Here is a 21,031-nt window from a genome sequence, read left to right as displayed (position 1 = left end):
CCTCACAAATGTTGCCACCATTAGGAGGGAAAAACCACCACTGAAAATTTTTTCTGATGGCCTCGCCAGGATTCGAAACCAGGCGTTCAGCGTCATAGGCGGACATGCTAACCTCTGCGCTGCGGTGGCCTCCAGGAGTAAAGCTAGCCGATTGAAAATTTGCACAATTATTTTTTTGTTAGTGTAGGTCGGTTGGGATTGTAAGTGGGCCAAATCGGTCCATGTTTTAATATAGCTGCCATATAAACCGATCTTGGGTCTTGATATCTTGAGCCTCTAGAGGGCGCAATTCTCGGCCGATTGGAATGAAGTTTTGCACGTGTTGTTTTGGTATCACTTTTAACAATTGTACTAAGTATGGTTTAAATCGGTTCACAATCTGATATAGCTGCCATATAAACCGATCTTGGGTCTTGACTTCTTGAGCCTGTATAGGGCGCAATTCTTGTCCGATTTTACTGAAATTTTGCACGTATTGTTTTAGTATCGCTTTCAACAACTGTACTAAGTACGGTTTAAATCGGTTTATAACCTGATGTAGCTGCCATATAAACCGATCTTGGGTCTTGACTTCTTGAACTTCTACAGGGCGCAATTCTCGTCCGATTTGACTGAAATTTTGCACGTATTGTTTTGGTATCGCTTTCAACAACTGTACTAAGTATGGTTTAAATCGGTTCATAACCTGATATAGCTGCCATATAAACCGATCTTGGGTCTTGAATTCTTGAGCCTGTAGAGGGCGCAATTCTCGTCCGATTTTACTGAAATTTTGCACGTGTTGTTTTGGTATCACTTTCAACAATTGTACTAAGTATGGTTTAAATCGGTTTACAACCTGATATAGCTGCCATATAAACCGATCTTGGGTCTTGACTTTTTGAGCCTGTAGAGGGCGCAATTCTCGTCCGATTTGACTGAAATTTTGCACGTATTGTTTTGGTATCACTTTCAACAACTGTATTAAATACAGTTTAAATCGGTTCATAACCTGATATAGCTGCCATATAAACGGATCTTGAGCTTTGACTTCTTGAGCCTCTAGAGGGCGCACTTCTCGTCCGATGTAACTGAAATTTTGCATGAGGTGTTTTGTTATGACTTTCAACAAATGTGCTAAGTATGACGCAAATCGGTTCATAACCTGATATAGCTGCCATATAACCGATCTGGGATCTTGACTTCTTGAATCGCTAGAGGGCGTAATTGTCATCTGATTTAGCAGAAATTTTGTACAACGGCTTCTCTCATGACCTTCAACATACGTGCCTAATATGGTCTGCATCGATCAATAGCTTGATACAGCTCCCACATAAACCTATCTCCCGATTTTGCTTCTTGAGCCCCATACAAGGCGCAATTCTTATGAACTGAAATATTACACAATGAGTTCTACATTCATTTATGATCCGAATCGGACTATAACTTGATGTAGCTCCAATAGCATAACAGTTCTAATTCAATATTCTTTGTTTTCCTAAAAAAGAGTTACCGCGCATAGAACTCGACTAATGCGATCCATGGTGGAGGGTATATAAGATTCGGCCCGGTCGTTTATTGTTTACTGTTGGCGATCCTATCCCACTGTGCGATGGTGGATTGGGTTTCTCAAACAGTTTCACAATCAACAAGTGCCAGTAGTCATGTCTACATCCACCTCTTTTTTCAAAAACCACATCTGCATCACCCCAAATTTGTACATGTGATTCCTAAGCCACTGTGCCTGATTTGTGTGCTCTGCAAGCACTCTGCAAGTTTGTAAAGGAGTTACAACCCATACGGACTCCCTCAATAATTCATTGCAAGGGACGAAGAGCAAGAACACATTCACATTTCGGAACATGTGTGCCTTTGGAAGCATGTGAAAATGTCCCTACCATGCTTAAGCATTTGATTTGATGTCTGTCTGTATGCCCTGTATTTCTATCGAGGCAAGTGTGTGTGTGTGTGTGTGTGTTCGCTTGTGTTGTCTGTCTGTATGCCCTGTATTTCTATCGAGGCAAGTGTTTGTGTGTGTGTGTGTGTTCGCTTGTGTAGGTATTTCCTTATTAAACGAGGAAATGATGAATGAAAATTGATGCGTTGCATACGTTCGAGGCAATGGATTAGTAGCAGTGGCACATATGAAAACACATCTCTACTTAGGCTTTAACACCAAAACAAGCTGTGACTTACAACCAAACGAGTATACAGCAGACTCTAACTGCAGGAGGTGTTCACAATAGATATCAGCTGTGGATGTCTGTCTGTCTCTCTGTCTATTGCTTGGGCCCCTATGGCTGGTTGCCTGGCTGTCGGTCTGTCTGTATGTCATTCATTAGATGTTGATATTGCCTTAATACAACACGCACAGGTAAAGGCATGCCAGAAGATTGGATTGGACCAAACCTGCTCACATACCTACCTATCTTCCTATGTTCACATCACATCCGAGACATGTGCACGTATGAGAGTCAAGTATTATTGAATACCTTGCCGAGTGATTGATTTCCAAACATTTGTTAATTTCGATGATTTGTATGTTTCCATTGTTGTCGTTTCTACCATCATCTAACCATCCCTCAATCCCTCCCTTCATTGTCCACAAAGGTTATGGACTTATGTATAATATTGTGTGTGTATGTGGGTGTGTGTGTGTGTGTGTGTTTTCTTTGCCTCCCTATTGTGGGAGGCTTAGGAGGTGGAGATTTTGGTAACACCATTTGTGTTTGGGAATTAATTAACACACTATTTACTATTTATTATTTTCGACACGAACTCGTCTGTGATCCCATTGCAATCACACCATTCATTGTCGATAAATTTGAAAGAATCTCTTGTGTGATAGGAATCAATTGTGGCTAATTGGCCTCCTCTCCGAGGCATTACATCTCACACCATAAAGGGCGATATGTATTTTTAATGATTTGTTGGATTTTTGTTCTCGATGAAGAATGATAAGTTAAAATGTTGTTGCTTAATTGTTGAAGTTTTTCTTCTCGACTAGGAAGTAAGCTAGTCCGAATAGAGACTGATCAATACATTAGTTGATGAAAATGCTACATTCGACAGGGGCGAAAGCTTGGAACCCCCCTACAAAAAAAAATTCTCATAAAGATAAACTTGGATTGTATTGGGTTGCCCAAAAAGTAATTGCGGCGTTGACAAATTTTTTCACAGCTTGTGACTCTGTAATTACATTCTTTCTTCTGTCAGTTATCAGCAGTTACTTTTAGCTTGCTTTAGAAGAAAGTGTAAAAAAGTTTCTAAGTTCTAAGTTTTATTAAAAATGCATTTACTTTCTTTTAAAAAATCCGCAATTACTTTTTGGGCAACCCAATATTTGGCAAGGGTATTGCAAGACTAAAGGCGCACAAATATGCAAAACGTCAGCAGCTGCGTACCACCCCCTTTAGCTAATTTTCATAAGGAACATAATTTGGATATGGCGGAACCAATCTAGTCGAAATTTTGTTTTTACTCATATGCTAGGTTAGGTTTGAGGTCACACGACTGGCAACATGGGTTACTAGCCGCTCCACTCTGAGACCTTAGGGCCATCTTAGGCAAAAAAAAGGATAAAAGAAAAGATTTGCTCTGCTATTACTTGGTACTTGGTCAAGTGCATGTTGTTCAATCTGTATTCTTGGCGGGGAACACCGGTCAAGGGGCCATCAACGAGAACCCGGTTTTGGTCGATCACGTCGACGATGGCGACGAGACGTCCCTTCAAGGGACCAGCCGAGCATTTCGCTATGCGACCAGTTTGTACAAATCTTTGGAAGGGCATGACTGCTAACCGGAAGAAAAGAAATGTATGCTATTAGAGCAATATCAAGATATGGTCCGGCTCGGACCACAATTACATTATATGTCGGAGACTTGTGGAAGAAGTGTAGAAAGAAGCTTCCTTAAACGTTGTAAGAATTATTTGGTTGCCCAAAAAGTAATTGCGGATTTTTCATATAGTCGGCGTTGACAAATATTTTCACAGCTTGTGACTCTGTAATTGCATTCTTTCTTCCGTCATTTATCAGCTGTTACTTTTAGCTTGCTTTAGAAAAAAGTGTAAAAAAAGTATATTTGATTAAAGTTCATTCTAAGTTTTATTAAAAATGCATTTACTTTCTTTTAAAAAATCCGCAATTACTTTTTGGGCAACCTAACGACTCGAATAGTGCGATCTCTGAGAAAGCTCGAAACAAATCGAACGAAGCAATTACCGACAACAAATGCGACAAGCTTTGACAGTAGTGCATGGTGCCAGACCCAGATCAAATGCCTTGGAGATATCCAGAGCCACAACCTTACTCTCACCAAACTGGTGGATTGAGCGACTCCAACGTTCCGACAGAAGTGCCATGAGGTCACCCGTAGAGCGATTTCTGCGGAACCCATACTGTTGGTCGCTAAGAAGGCCGGGAAGGCCGTTCCAATGTGGCGGGAAGACTCCCGCACGGTAGGCAAGGTTGAAAAGGTTGCATGATGGACGAGCGAGCGTCGAAGAACACTTGCGTAAGACAAGTGTTGATATAACATCCGGGCCCGGGGATTTATTCACGTCTAGATTTTCAAGAACCCTTTTAACTGCAGGAGTTTGAAAAAATATTTGGGGCATGATGTCAGGTACATTTTCGATTAAGGGGAGTGGTTGATTGCTATCCGACAGGGCAGTTTCCTGCAAAAATATGTCGGCCAACAGGTTAGCCTTATCAACCGGGTCAGTGAACGTTTGATCATCCTTAACAAGAGTTGGAATAGATGAAGAACTACCCTTTACTCTTTTCACGAACGACCAAAAGCTCTTATTTCCTCGTGTAGAAGCAAGAACCTTAGTACGCAGACGCTGTTCGTAAAGAAATTTTTCCCGCCTAAGCACATTGGCTCAAGCTCAAGAAGTCCCTAGATCGGTTTCTATGGCGGGTATATCAGGTTATGGACCGATTTCAACCATACTTGGCACAGTTGTTGGATATTATAACAAAACATGAGGCATTGAGACAAAAGTTGCAAGACCGTTTCCAACTCCTCCTAGTCATATCACACTATACTGAATGTCTCTCCCTGGGCCTTTGCCCCGCACCCCACAGCACAAGTCCACACCTCATTCGCGCATTCATCGGCCCACCCTGCCGAGAAGCTCGCACAGCCGAGGGCTCCCTGATTTCAGCTTGTCGGGCTTCTCGCTCCCGTCTACCTTGGATGGCCCGGAACCAAGCCTGACAGCATTTTCTTCGATTACCAGAACCTCTTTGCAGTATTTGATCAGTCTAGATCTCACATCGCTAGAGGCTGAAGTCTGCAGCCCCACCTGGCTATCTACGAATCTGACCGGACCGCCGCTCAAACATCGACATCGTCCCCAGTGCCTTCAGGACCGCAAAGATCTTTGCCTGTAAGACGCTGCATTCATCCAAAGGTCTGTATGATTCCCTGATGCCAAGAAATTTAGTGAAGGCTTCACTCCCGGTGCCATCATCTCTGCCCCCTTTCATTCAAAGATTGCCTTTCGGCAAAACGATGCACAATGGGATCGAATCGAAAAGTAGTAAAAAACAAGTAAAAGCGTACTATGTTTGGCCGGGCCGAATCGTGGGAACCCACCCCACCATGGATTCTTATTCTACATACCAAACTTCATTCCAATCAGCAAAAATTAAAACTTCTAGGAACCAAACAAGAATGACCGGTTTACATGGGAGCTATAGCAGGTTATAGACTGATTTGGACCGTATTGAGAACGTTAGCTGGAACTCGTAACAGAACACCGCATGCAAAATTTCAGCCCAATCGGACAAAACTAGCGCCCTGTAATGGCTCAAGAAGTCAAATCGGGAGATCGGTTTATATGGGAGCTATATCCAAATCTGAACCGATATGGCCCATTTGCGTTCCCCAACGACCTACATCGATATAAAGGAACTGTGCAAAATTTCAAGCGGCAAGCTTTACGAAATTCGACCTCTATCGTGATTTCGACAGACGGACGGACATGGCTAGATCGACTCAGAACGTCGATACAATCAATAATATATAAACTTTGTAAGGTCTTAGACGAATATATAGAGGTGTTACAAACGGATTGCCTAGATTAGTATCTGCCGTGAGGCTTCGGGAGCTTTCGATTTGGTCATGTGGCGGCTACGGACACTGTGTTATCCTTGATTTAATGTCCAATGCTCCAGGCAGTGTGTATTACACCCTACTTGAGCCGCTTTCTGAACACAAAAGCCGCCCTCGACTGTAGCAAATCTCTCAACGAGATGGCTGAAAAGTTAAAAATTCACCTGTTCTGGGTGTCGGGCCGCAGAGATATCCCAGAGATTGCAGGAAAACTGGAATTTGTGGGTATACCTCTACCGACATGAAAGCTAAGTTTTTCTGGACCAGGCCCGAAGGACAACGAATGATAGATGGTCACAAAGAGAGGGTTGTGAACACAATCTAGACTCCTCCTCCTAGACAAGGAGGCCACTTTAGCGCAGAGGTTAGCATGTCCGCCTATGACGCTGAACGCCTGGGTTCGAATCCTGGCGAGACCATCAGAAAAAATTTTCAGCTGTGGTTTTCCCCTCCTAATGCTAGCGACATTTGTGAGGTACTATGCCATGTTAAAACTTCTCTCCAAAGAGGTGTCGCACTACGGCACGCCGTTCGGATTCGGCTATAAAAAGGAGGCCCCTTATCATTGAGCGTAAACATTAATGGGACAGCACTCAGTGATATGTGAGAAGTTTGCCCCAGTTCTTTAGTGGAGATCCCGGAGGCCACCGTAGGGCAAAGGTTATGATGTCCGCCTTTGGCTCTAAACGCCTGGGTTCGAATCCTGACGATTACATCAGAAAAAAGTTTTCAGCTGTGATTATCCCCTCCTAATCCTGGCATCATTTGTGAGGTATTTTGCCATGCAAAAACTTCTCCCCAAAGAGGTGTCACTCTGCGGCACGCCGTTCGGACTCCGCTATATAACAAGAAGGCACCTTATCATTGAGCTTAAACATGAATCGGACAGCACTCATAGATATAGGACATAATTGCCCCAGTTCCTTCGTGGAATGTTCATGGTCAAATTTGTTATAACCACCCCCGCCTGCACTGCTAACTTAACAAAGTTGAAAAACTAAAACTCCACTTAAAAACATTCTCTACAGTTCATAAGAGTTTTTTTGGAAACAATCCAGTAGAAATGAAATTTCATGTTGGTTTTTAATATCATCATTAAAAATATTTTCATGCTTAAAATTGACAAATGTTTATCTTGTCGTATTGGACTACCACAGCCTCAAATACAAGGATGGATGATAATAAAAAACACAGAAGAAAAAATTAAATAAAATGCGGGTAAGCAAAGGCATGTCCAAACATTAATCTGAAGCCGCTTACTGTCAGGTTAATGTGTTGGAAATATCAATCACACGAAGACAGACAGAGAGAGAACCCAGCCATAGAAGCGACAACATCCCCATATGGTATTAAAATGGCAAAACCACAAACCGGACCAATTTTTGTTTTAAGCTGGGCGAGTTGAAATATAAACAAGAATTAAAGCTCTAAAAATATTAGAAATTTTTATCTTAGCCCAAGGAGACTCAAACTCTTATGCAGACAAATGTTGCAGTATTGTTGTGGTATTCAGGCATTTACCAGTACACATTGAAAAGTAAACATTCGTAAATATTCAAATACTCTTAAAAAGGATATTTCATCGCAATAAAAAACAGTTTCCAAATCCAACAAACTTAACTTGGAGAGTACTGACAATATGGGAGCTGCAACTGGTTATAGATCGATTCGGTCCGTACTAAGCACAGTTGTTGAAAGTCATAACAGAAGACTATTTGTAAAATTTCAGCCAAATCGGATGAAAGTAGTGGCTCCCAGGGGCTCAAGAAGTCAAATCGGGAGATCGGTTTATATGGGAGCTATATCGGGTTCTTGAGCGATTCGGACCGTACTTGGCATAGTTGTTTTAAGTCATAACAGAACACCCTGTGCAAAATTTCAGCCAAATCGGATGAAAATTGTGGCTCGCAGAGGCTCAAGAAGTCAAATCGGGAGATCGGTTTATATGAGAGCTATATCAGGTTCTTGTACAGTACTTGGTTGTTGTTGTTTTAGGTCACAACAGAACACTATGTGCAAAATTTCAGCCAAATCGGATGAAAATTGTGGCTCGCAGAGGCTCAAGAAATCAAATCGGGAGATCGGTTTATATGGGAGCTATATCAGGTTCTTGACCGATTCGGACCCTAATCGGCACAGTTGTTGTAAGTCATAACAGAACACTATGTGCGAAATTTCAGCCAAATCGGATGAAAATTGTGGCTCCCAGGGGCTCAAGAATTAAAATCGGGAGATCGGTTTATATGGGAGCTATATCAGGTTCTTGTCCGATTTGGACCGTACTTGGTACAGTTGTTGTAAGTCATAACGGAACACTATGTGTAAAATTTCAGCCAAATCGGTTAAAATTGTGGCCTCCAGGGGCTCAAGAAGTCAAATCGGGAGATCGGTTTATATGGGAGCTATATCAGGTTCTTGAGCGATTCGGGCCTTACTTGGCACAGTTATTTTAAGTTATAACTGAACACTATGTGTAAAATTTCAGCCAAATCGGTTAAAAATTGTGGCTTCCAGGGGCTCAAGCAGTCAAATCGGGAGATCGGTTTATATGGGAGCTATATCAGGTTCTTGTCCGATTTGGACCATACTTGGCACAGTTGTTTTAAGTCATAACAGAACACTATGTACAAAATTTCAGCCAAATCGGATGAAAATTGTGGCTCCCAGGGGCTCAAGAAGTCAAATCGGGAGATCGGTTTATATGGGAGCTATATCAGGTTCTTGACCGATGCGGACAGTACTTGGTTGTTGTTGTTTTAAGTCATAACAGAACACTATGTACAAAATTTCAGCCAAATCGGATAAAAATTGTGGCTCGCAGAGGCTCCAGAAGTCAAATCGGGAGATCGGTTTATATGGGAGCTATATCAGGTTCTTGACCGATGCGGACAGTACTTCGCACAGTTGTTTTAGGTTACAACAGAACACTATGTGCTAAATTTCAGCCAAATCGGATGAAAGTTGTGGCTCCCAGGAGCTCAAGAAGTCAAAACGGGAGATCGGTTTATATGGGAGCTATATCCAAATCTGTACCGATATGGGACATTTGCAATCTTCAACGACCTACATGAATGTTAAGTATCTGTGCAAAATTTCAAGCAGCCAACTTTACGCGTTCAACTTCTATCGTAATTTCAACTGATGGGCGGACGGTCGGGCGGACGGTCGGGCGGACGGTCGGGCGGACGGACATGGCTTGATCGACTCAAGATGTCGAGACGATCAAGAGTATATATATGTTTTATGGGGTCCTAGGTCAATATTTTGAGGTGTTACAATCTGAACGACTAGATTAGTATAGCCCCATCCTATGGTGGTGGGTATGAAAATATCTCGCCTCGGTAGCCAAGTTGGTAGCGTGCGGGAATCGCACTGACCACTTTGGCATCACAATTGTCTGTAATGGACTGCCACTCTAACCTAGCCAAACCCAGAAACCACACTACTTATCCAATTTGTCGGAAATTACTTTGTGACTATAACATCCAATTTGACTAAAGTCCTAAGGGGGCTAGCTTCCATCAATTTAAGCTAACTGAGACACTGAGCACCTATAGAGGGCAGTTCTTATGGGACTGGTGTGACATCACATTTTAAATTCTGTTCTATATTCCAACATCTTTATCGCATTTGGCCGTAATAAGGTGTTATGGAGAAGTCGTGGAAAAGTTGACAACCTGAAGCATTGTTAAGGGTATAAAACATTCCGCTCAGCGACTAATGTTAGTGCGAATATTGCAATCTTAAAACGTACTTCAAATCAAATGTTTAAAATTACCCACTTTTTCTCTATGTGTATACAATTAAATTCATTTCAATTCGCATCCATAAGCCAAAACGTTATTAATTCTGGCCAAATCTGCAGGTATGATTAAATAAATTATCATAATCCCAGACCAAGAGTCCAACCAACATTTCGCGATCCCAGTAGAACAGGAACTCTGTCGATGACGATGGCATTCATTCGCTATCCAGACTTTATTCAGGAGTTGCTTGGACATTGAAAAATGGGCATAAGGCCTAAAAAGCCAAAAACAAACAAAACATGAAAACCTGGTCTTTGGTTTGGCGGTACTATAATGGCTGCCTAATGTTAATAAGTTATTAGAAAGATTTCGTAATGCGCAGAAACTTTTGATATGGAGATGAATAGGACAATGGTTCTAGACATGGAATGGGCACAGGAAAAAGAAACGCCAAGCGCCATTAAATATTTTGTCTCTTGTTTGATGGCAAAGTGTGATTAGTTTTTTTGGTGAAATATTCTTAACATTAAAATCGTTAAGTAAGCCAATTAATCGCTAAGTAATCTAGATTGGTAACGAGTATGAATTTAGAAGGGTCAATACCACTAATATAGGATGGGGTTTTACTAACTTCGTCACAAAGGAAATTCCTCTGGGATTTTAAGTTTCCAATTGAAATTTCGATTTTTAATGGATTTTCAGTGAAATTTTAAAATTTTTAATGGGGTTAAAAATTAAAGCCCAATTCCCTCTAGGACGCATAGTTTAGGAGATACAGCCATTTTAAGTTTTCCAAGTAAAATTTCGATTTTTAATGGATTTTCAATGAAATTTTAAAGTTTTTAATGGGGTCACTAATTAAGGCCCATTTCCCTCTAGGACGCATAGTTTAGGAGATACAGCCATTTTAAGTTTTCCAAGTAAAATTTCAATTTTTAATGGATTTTCAATGAAACGCGTTCCCTCTAGGACGCATAGTTTAGCAGATACAGCCATTTTAAGTTTTCCAAGTAAAATTTCGATTTTTAATGGAATTTCAATAAAATTTTAAAATTTTTAATGGCGTCACGAATTAAGGCCCATTTCCCTCTAGGACGCATAGTTTAGGAGATACAGCCATTTTAAATTTTCCAAGTGAAATTTCAATTTTTAAGAGATTTTCAATGAATTTTTTTCATTTTTTAATGGGGTCACGAATTAAGGCTCATTTCCCTATGGCACGCATAGTTAAGGAGATACAGCCATTTTAAGTTGTCCAAGTTAAATTTAGATTTTTATTGGATTTTCAATGAAATTTTTTAATTTTTAATGGGGTCACGAATTAAGGCTCATTTCTACAGCCATTTTAAGTTTTCCAAATGAAATTTCGAATGGAAAACTGGATTTTCAATGAAATCTTAAAATTTTTAATGGGGTAACGAATCAAGGCCCATTTCCCTCTTGGACGCATAGTTTAGGAGATACAGCCATTTTAAAATTTCCAAGTGAAATTTAAATTTTTAATGGATTTTCAATAAAAATTTTAAATTTTTAATGGGGTCACGAAATAAGGCCCATTTCCCTCTAGGACGCATAGTTTAGGAGATACAGCCATTTTAAGTTTTCCAAGTGAAATTTAGATTTTTAATGGATTTTCAGTGAAATTTCTAAATTTTTAATGGGGTCACGAATTAAGGCCCATTTCCCTCTAGGACGCATAGTTTAGGAGATACAGCCATTTTAAATTTTCCAAGTGAAATTTCGATTTTTAATGGATTTTCAATGAAATTTTTAAATTTTTAATGGGGTCACGAATTAAGGCCCATTTCCCTCTAGGACGCATAGTTTAGGAGATACAGCCATTTTAAGTTTTCCAAGTAAAATTTCGATTTTTAATGGATTTTCAATGAAATTTTTAATGGGGTCACAAATTAAGGCCCATTTCCCTCTAGGACGCATGGTTTAGGAGATACAGCCATTTTAAGTTTTCCAAGTGAAATTTCGATTTTGAATGGATTTTCAGTGATATTTTTAAATTTTTCAATAAGGTCACGAATTAAGGCTCATTTCCCTCTAGGACGCATGGTTTAGGAGATACAGCCATTTTAAGTTTTCCAAGTAAAATTTAGATTTTTAATGGATTTTCAATGAAATTTTAAAATTTTTAATGGGGTCACGAATTAAGGCCCATTTCCCTCTAGGACGCATAGTGTAGGAGATACAGCCATTTTAAGTTTTCCAAGTAAAATTTCGATTTTTAATGAATTTTTAGTGAAATTTCTAAATTTTTAATGGGGTCACGAATTAAGGCCCATTTCCCTCTGGGACGCATAGTTTAGGAGATACAGCCATTTTGAGTTTTCCAAGTGAAATTTCGATTTTAATGGATTTTCAATGAAATTTTAAAATTTTTAATGGGGTCACGAATTAAGGCCCATTTCCCTCTAGGACGCATAGTTTAGGAGATACAGCCATTTTAAGTTTTCCAAGTAAAATTTCGATTTTTAATGGATTTTCAGTGAAATTTCTAAATTTTTAATTGGGTCACGAATTATGGCCCATTTCCCTCTAGGACGCATAGTTTAGGAGATACAGCCATTTTAAGTTTTCTAAGCAAAATTTCGATTTTTAATGGATTTTCAGTGAAATTTCTAAATTTTTAATGGGGTCACGAATTAAGGCCCATGTCCCTCTAGGACGCATAGTTTAGGAGATACAGCCATTTTAAGTTTTCCAAGTAAAATTTCAATTTTTAATGGATTTTTAATGAAATTTTTAAATTTTTAATGGGATCACGAATAAAGGCCCATAGGACGCATAGTTTAGGAGATACAGCAATTTTAAGTTTTCCAAGTAAAATTTCGATTTTGAATGGATTTTCAGTGAAATTTCTAAATTTTTAATGGGGTCACGAATTAAGGCCCATTTCCCTCTAGGACGCATAGTTTAGGAGATACAGCCATTTTAAGTTTTCCAAGTAAAATTTCGATTTTTAATGGATTTTCAATGAAATTTTAAAATTTTTAATGGGGTCACGAATTAAGGCCCATTTCCCTCTAGGACGCATGGTTTAGGAGATACAGCCATTTTAAGTTTTCCAAGTGAAATTTAGATTTTTAATGGATTTTCAGTGAAATTTCTAAATTTTTAATGGGGTCACGAATTAAGCTCCATTTCCCTCCACGACGTATAGTTTAGGAGATACAGCCATTTTAAGTTTTCCAAGTGAAATTTCGATTTTTAATGGATTTTCAGTGAAATTTCTAAATTTTTAATGGGGTCACGAATTAAGGCCCATTTCCCTCTAGGACGCATGGTTTAAGAGATACAGCCATTTTAAGTTTTCCAAGTGAAATTTCGATTTTGAATGGATTTTCAGTGATATTTTTAAATTTTTCAATAAGGTCACGAATTAAGGCTCATTTCCCTCTAGGACGCATGGTTTAGGAGATACAGCCATTTTAAGTTTTCCAAGTGAAATTTCGATTTTTAATGGATTTTCAGTGAAATTTCTAAATTTTTATTGGGGTCACGAATTAAGCTCCATTTCCCTCCACGACGTATAGTTTAGGAGATACAGCCATTTTAAGTTTTCCAAGTGAAATTTCGATTTTTAGTGGATTTAAAATGAAATTTTTAAATTTTCAATGGGGTCACGATTTGAGGCCCATTTCCCTCTAAGACGCATAGTTTAGGAGATACAGCCATTTTAAGTTTTCCAAGTTAAATTTCGATTTTTATTGGATTTTCAATGAAATTTTTTAATTTTTAATGGGGTCACGAATTAAGGCCCATTTCCATTTTAAGTTTTCCAAATGAAATTTCGAATTTTAATGGATTTTCAATGAAATTTTAAAATTTTTAATGGGGTCACGAATCAAGGCCCATTTCCCTCTAGGACGCATAGTTTAGGAGATACAGCCATTTTAAAATTTCAAAGTGAAATTTCAATTTTTAATGGATTTTCAATAAAAATTTTAAATTTTTAAAGGGGTCACGTAATAAGGCCCATTTCCCTCTAGGACGCATAGTTTAGGAGATACAGCCATTTTAAGTTTTCCAAGTAAAATTTCAATTTTTAATGGATTTTCAATAAAAATTTTAAATTTTTAATGGGGTCACGAAATAAGGCCCATTTCCCTCTAGGACGCATAGTTTAGGAGATACAGCCATTTTAAAATTTCAAAGTGAAATTTAAATTTTTAATGGATTTTCAATAAAAATTTTAAATTTTTAATGGGGTCACGAATTAAGGCCCATTTCCCTCTAGGACGCATAGTTTAGGAGATACAGCCATTTTAAGTTTTCCAAGTAAAATTTCGATTTTTAATGGATTTTCAATGAAATTTTTAATGGGGTCACGAATTAAGGCCCATTTCCCTCTAGGACGCATGGTTTAGGAGATACAGCCATTTTAAGTTTTCCAAGTGAAATTTCGATTTTGAATGGATTTTCAGTGATATTTTTAAATTTTTCAATAAGGTCACGAATTAAGGCTCATTTCCCTCTAGGACGCATGGTTTAGGAGATATAGCCATTTTAAGTTTTCCAAGTAAAATTTCGATTTTTAATGGATTTTCAGTGAAATTTTTAAATTTTCAATGGGGTCACGAATTATGGCCCATTTCCCTCTAGGACGCATAGTTTAGAAGATACAGCCATTTTAAGTTTTCTAAGCAAAATTTCGATTTTTAATGGATTTTCAGTGAAATTTATAAATTTTTAATGGGGTCACGAATTAAGGCCCATTTCCCTCTAGGACGCATAGTTTAGGAGATACAGCCATTTTAAGTTTTCCAAGTGAAATTTCGATTTTTAATGGATTTTCAATGAAATTTTTAAATTTTTAATGGGGTCACAAATTAAGGCCCATTTCCCTCTAGGACGCATAGTTTAGGAGATACAGCCATTTTAAGTTTTCCAAGTAAAATTTCAATTTTTAATGGATTTTTAATGAAATTTTTAAATTTTTAATGGGGTCACGAATTAAGGCCCATTTCCCTCTAGGACGCATAGTTTAGGAGATACAGCCATTTTAAGTTTTCCAAGTAAAATTTCGATTTTTAATGGATTTTCAGTGAGATTTCTAAATTTTTAATGGGGTCACGAATTAAGCTCCATTTCTCTCCACGACGTATAGTTTAGGAGATACAGCCATTTTAAGTTTTCCAAGTAAAATTTCGATTTTTAATGGATTTTCAGTGAAATTTCTAAATTTTTAATGGGGTCACGAAATAAGCTCCATTTCTCTCCACGACGTATAGTTTAGGAGATACAGCCATTTTAAGTTTTCCAAGTGAAATTTCGATTTTTAGTGGATTTTCAATGAAATTTTTAAATTTTCAATGGGGTCACGGAATAAGGCCCATTTCCCTCTAGGACGCATAGTTTAGGAGATACAGCCATTTTAAGTTTTCCAAGTAAAATTTCGATTTTTAATGGATTTTCAGTGAAATTTTTAAATTTTCAATGGGGTCATGAATTAAGGCTCATTTCCCTCTAGGACGCATGGTTTAGGAGATACAGCCATTTTAAGTTTTCCAAGTAAAATTTCGATTTTTAATGGATTTTCATAGTGTAGGAGATACAGCCATTTTAAGTTTTCCAAGTAAAATTTCGATTTTTAATGGATTTTCAATGAAATTTTAAAATTTTTAATGGGGTCACGAATTAAGGCCCATTTCCCTCTAGGACGCATAGTTTAGGATATACAGCCATTTTAAGTTTTCCAAGTAAAATTTAGATTTTTAATGGATTTTTAGTGAAATTTCTAAATTTTTAATGGGGTCACGAATTAAGGCCCATTTCGCTCTAGGACGCATAGTTTAGGAGATACAGCCATTTTGAGTTTTCCAAGTGAAATTTCGATTTTTAATGGATTTTCAATGAAATTTTAAAATTTTTAATGGGGTCACGAATTAAGGCCCATTTCCCTCTAGGACGCATAGTTTAGGAGATACAGCCATTTTAAGTTTTCCAAGTAAAATTTCGATTTTGAATGGATTTTCAGTGATATTTTTAAATTTTTAATGGGGTCACGAATTAAGGCCCATTTCCCTCTAGGACGCATGGTTTAGGAGATACAGCCATTTTAAGTTTTCCAAGTAAAATTTCGATTTTGAATGGATTTTCAGTGATATTTTTAAATTTTTAATGGGGTCACGAATTAAGGCCCATTTCCCTCTAGGACGCATGGTTTAGGAGATACAGCCATTTTAAGTTTTCCAAGTGAAATTTCGATTTTGAATGGATTTTCAGTGATATTTTTAAATTTTTCAATAAGGTCACGAATTAAGGCTCATTTCCCTCTAGGACGCATGGTTTAGGAGATACAGCCATTTTAAGTTTTCCAAGTGAAATTTCGATTTTGAATGGATTTTCAGTGATATTTTTAAATTTTTCAATAAGGTCACGAATTAAGGCTCATTTCCCTCTAGAACGCATGGTTTAGGAGATACAGCCATTTTAAGTTTTCCAAGTAAAATTTCGATTTTTAGTGAAATTTCTAAATTTTTAATGGGGTCACGAATTAAGGCCCATTTCCCTCTAGGAAGCATAGTTTAGGAGATACAGCCATTTTAAGTTTTCCAAGTAAAATTTCGATTTTTAATGGATTTTCAATGAAATTTCTAAATTTTTAATGGGGTCACGAATTATGGCCCATTTCCCTCTAGGACGCATAGTTTAGAAGATACAGCCATTTTAAGTTTTCTAAGCAAAATTTCGATTTTTAATGGATTTTCAGTGAAATTTATAAATTTTTAATGGGGTCACGAATTAAGGCCCATTTCCCTCTAGGACGCATAGTTTAGGAGATACAGCCAATTTAAGTTTTCCAAGTTTAGAAGATACAGCCATTTTAAGTTTTCTAAGCAAAATTTCGATTTTTAATGGATTTTCAGTGAAATTTATAAATTTTTAATGGGGTCACGAATTAAGGCCCATGTCCCTCTAGGACGCAGAGTTTAGGAGATACAGCCATTTTAAGTTTTCCATAGTTTAGAAGATACAGCCATTTTAAGTTTTCCAAGTAAAATTTCGATTTTTAATGGATTTTCAGTGAAATTTCTAAATTTTTAATGGGGTCACGAATTAAGGCCCATTTCCCTCTAGGACGCATAGTTTAGGAGATACAGCCATTTTAAGTTTTCCAAGTAAAATTTCGATTTTTAATGGATTTTCAATGAAATTTTAAACTTTTTAATGGGGTCACGAATTAAGGCCCATTTCCCTCTAGGACGCATGGTTTAGGAGATACAGCCATTTTAAGTTTTCCAAGTGAAATTTCGATTTTGAATGGATTTTCAGTGATATTTTTAAATTTTTCAATAAGGTCACGAATTAAGGCTCATTTCCCTCTAGGACGCATGGTTTAGGAGATACAGCCATTTTAAGTTTTCCAAGTGAAATTTCGATTTTGAATGGATTTTCAGTGATATTTTTAAATTTTTCAATAAGGTCACGAATTAAGGCTCATTTCCCTCTAGGACGCATGGTTTAGGAGATACAGCCATTTTAAGTTTTCCAAGTAAAATTTCGATTTTTAGTGAAATTTCTAAATTTTTAATGGGGTCACGAATTAAGGCCCATTTCCCTCTAGGAAGCATAGTTTAGGAGATACAGCCATTTTAAGTTTTCCAAGTAAAATTTCGATTTTTAATGGATTTTCAGTGAAATTTCTACATTTTTAATGGGGTCACGAATTAAGGCCCATTTCCCTCTAGGACGCATAGTTTAGGAGATACAGCCATTTTAAGTTTTCCAAGTGAAATTTCGATTTTGAATGGATTTTCAGTGAAATTTCTAAATTTTTAATGGGGTCACGAATTAAGGCCCATTTCCCTCTAGGACGCATAGTTTAGGAGATACAGCCATTTTAAGTTTTCCAAGTGAAATTTCGATTTTGAATGGATTTTCAGTGATATTTTTAAATTTTTAATGGGGTCACGAATCAAGGCCCATTTCCCTCTAGGACGCATAGTTTAGGAGATACAGCCATTTTAAGTTTTCCAAGTAAAATTTCGATTTTTAATGGATTTTCAGTGAAATTTCTAAATTTTTAATGGGGTCACGAATTAAGGCCCATGTCCCTCTAGGACGCATAGTTTAGGAGATACAGCCATTTTAAGTTTTCCAAGTAAAATTTCAATTTTTAATGGATTTTTAATGAAATTTTTAAATTTTTAATGGGGTCACGAATCAAGGCCCATTTCCCTCTAGGACGCATGGCTTAGGAGATACAGCCATTTTAAGTTTTCCAAGTAAAATTTCAATTTTTAATGGATTTTTAATGAAATTTTTAAATTTTTAATGGGGTCACGAATCAAGGCCCATGTCCCTCTAGGACGCATAGTTTAGGAGATACAGCCATTTTAAGTTTTCCAAGTAAAATTTCGATTTTTAGTGGATTTAAAATGAAATTTTTAAATTTTCAATGGGGTCACGAATTAAGGCCCATTTCGCTCTAGGACGCATAGTTTAGGAGATACAGCCATTTTAAGTTTTCCAAGTGAAATTTCGATTTTGAATGGATTTTCAGTGATATTTTTAAATTTTTAATGGGGTCACGAATCAAGGCCCATTTCCCTCTAGGACGCATGGTTTAGGAGAACAGCCATTTAAGTTTTCCAAGTAAAATTTCGATTTTTAGTGAAATTTCTAAATTTTTAATGGGGTCACGAATTAAGGCCCATTTCCCTCTAGGAAGCATAGTTTAGGAGATACAGCCATTTTAAGTTTTCCAAGTAAAATTTCGATTTTTAATGAATTTTCAATGAAATTTCTAAATTTTTAATGGGGTCACGAATTATGGCCCATTTCCCTCTAGGACGCATAGTTTAGAAGATACAGCCATTCACGAATTAAGGCCCATGTCCCTCTAGGACGCATAGTTTAGGAGATACAGCCATTTTAAGTTTTCCAAGTAAAATTTCAATTTTTAATGGATTTTTAATGAAATTTTTAAATTTTTAATGGGGTCACGAATAAAGGCCCATTTCCCTCTAGGACGCATAGTTTAGGAGATACAGCCATTTTAAGTTTTCCAAGTAAAATTTCGATTTTTAATGGATTTTCAGTGAAATTTCTAAATTTTTAATGGGGTCACGAATTAAGGCCCATTTCCCTCTAGGACGCATAGTTTAGGAGATACAGCCATTTTAAGTTTTCCAAGTGAAATTTCGATTTTGAATGGATTTTCAGTGATATTTTAAAATTTTTAATGGGGTCACGAATCAAGGCCCATTTCCCTCTAGGACGCATGGTTTAGGAGATACAGCCATTTTAAGTTTTCCAAGCAAAATTTCGATTTTTAGTGAAATTTCTAAATTTTTAATGGGGTCACGAATTAAGGCCCATTTCCCTCTAGGAAGCATAGTTTAGGAGATACAGCCATTTTAAGTTTTCCAAGTAAAATTTCGATTTTTAATGGATTTTCAATGAAATTTCTAAATTTTTAATGGGGTCACGAATTATGGCCCATTTCCCTCTAGGACGCATAGTTTAAAAGATACAGTCATTTTAAGTTTTCTAAGCAAAATTTCGATTTTGAATGGATTTTCAGTGATATTTTTAAATTTTTAATGGGGTCACGAATCAAGGCCCATTTCCCTCTAGGACGCATAGTTTAGGAGATACAGCCATTTTAAGTTTTCCAAGTAAAATTTCGATTTTTAATGGATTTTCAGTGAAATTTCTAAATTTTTAATGGGGTCACGAATTAAGGCCCATGTCCCTCTAGGACGCATAGTTTAGGAGATACAGCCATTTTAAGTTTTCCAAGTAAAATTTCAATTTTTAATGGATTTTTAATGAAATTTTTAAATTTTTAATGGGGTCACGAATCAAGGCCCATTTCCCTCTAGGACGCATGGCTTAGGAGATACAGCCATTTTAAGTTTTCCAAGTAAAATTTCAATTTTTAATGGATTTTTAATGAAATTTTTAAATTTTTAATGGGGTCACGAATCAAGGCCCATGTCCCTCTAGGACGCATAGTTTAGGAGATACAGCCATTTTAAGTTTTCCAAGTAAAATTTCGATTTTTAATGGATTTTCAGTGAAATTTCTAAATTTTTAATGGGGTCACGAATTAAGGCCCATTTCCCTCTAGGACGCATAGTTAGGAGATACAGCCATTTTAAGTTTTCCAAGTAAAATTTCGATTTTTAATGGATTTTCAGTGAAATTTCTAAATTTTTAATGGGGTCACGAATCAAGGCCCATGTCCCTCTAGGACGCATAGTTTAGGAGATACAGCCATTTTAAGTTTTCCAAGTAAAATTTCGATTTTTAATGGATTTTCAGTGAAATTTTTAATTTTTAATGGGGTCACGAATTAAGGCCCATGTCCCTCTAGGACGCATAGTTTAGGAGATACAGCCATTTTAAGTTTTCCAAGTAAAATTTCGATTTTGAATGGATTTTCAGTGATATTTTTAATGGGGTCACGAATCAAGGCCCATTTCCCTCTAGGACGCATGGCTTAGGAGATACAGCCATTTTAAGTTTTCCAAGTAAAATTTCGATTTTTAGTGAAATATCTAAATTTTTAATGGGGTCACGAATTAAGGCCCATTTCCCTCTAGGAAGCATAGTTTAGGAGATACAGCCATTTTAAGTTTTCCAAATAAAATTTCGATTTTTAATGGATTTTCAATGAAATTTCTAAATTTTTAATGGGGTCACGAATTATGGCCCATTTCCCTCTAGGACGCATAGTTTAGAAGATACAGCCATTTTAAGTTTTCTAAGCAAAATTTCGATTTTTAATGGATTTTCAGTGAAATTTATAAATTTTTAATGGGGTCACGAATTAAGGCCCATTTCCCTCTAGGACGCATAGTTTAGGAGATACAGCCATTTTAAGTTTTCCAAGTAACATTTCGATTTTTAATGGATTTTCAGTGAAATTTCTAAATTTTTAATGGGGTCACGAATTAAGGCCCATTTCCCTCTAGGACGCATAGTTTAGGAGATACAGCCATTTTAAGTTTTCCAAGTGAAATTTCGATTTTGAATGGATTTTCAGTGAAATTTCTAAATTTTTAATGGGGTCACGAATTAAGGCCCATTTCCCTCTAGGACGCATAGTTTAGGAGATACAGCCATTTTAAGTTTTCCAAGTGAAATTTCGATTTTGAATGGATTTTCAGTGATATTTTTAAATTTTTAATGGGGTCACGAATCAAGGCCCATTTCCCTCT

This window comes from Stomoxys calcitrans, chromosome 1, assembly GCF_963082655.1.
Source record: "Stomoxys calcitrans chromosome 1, idStoCalc2.1, whole genome shotgun sequence".
Lineage (NCBI taxonomy): Eukaryota > Metazoa > Arthropoda > Insecta > Diptera > Muscidae > Stomoxys > Stomoxys calcitrans.
This window is presented reverse-complemented; position numbering follows the sequence as displayed.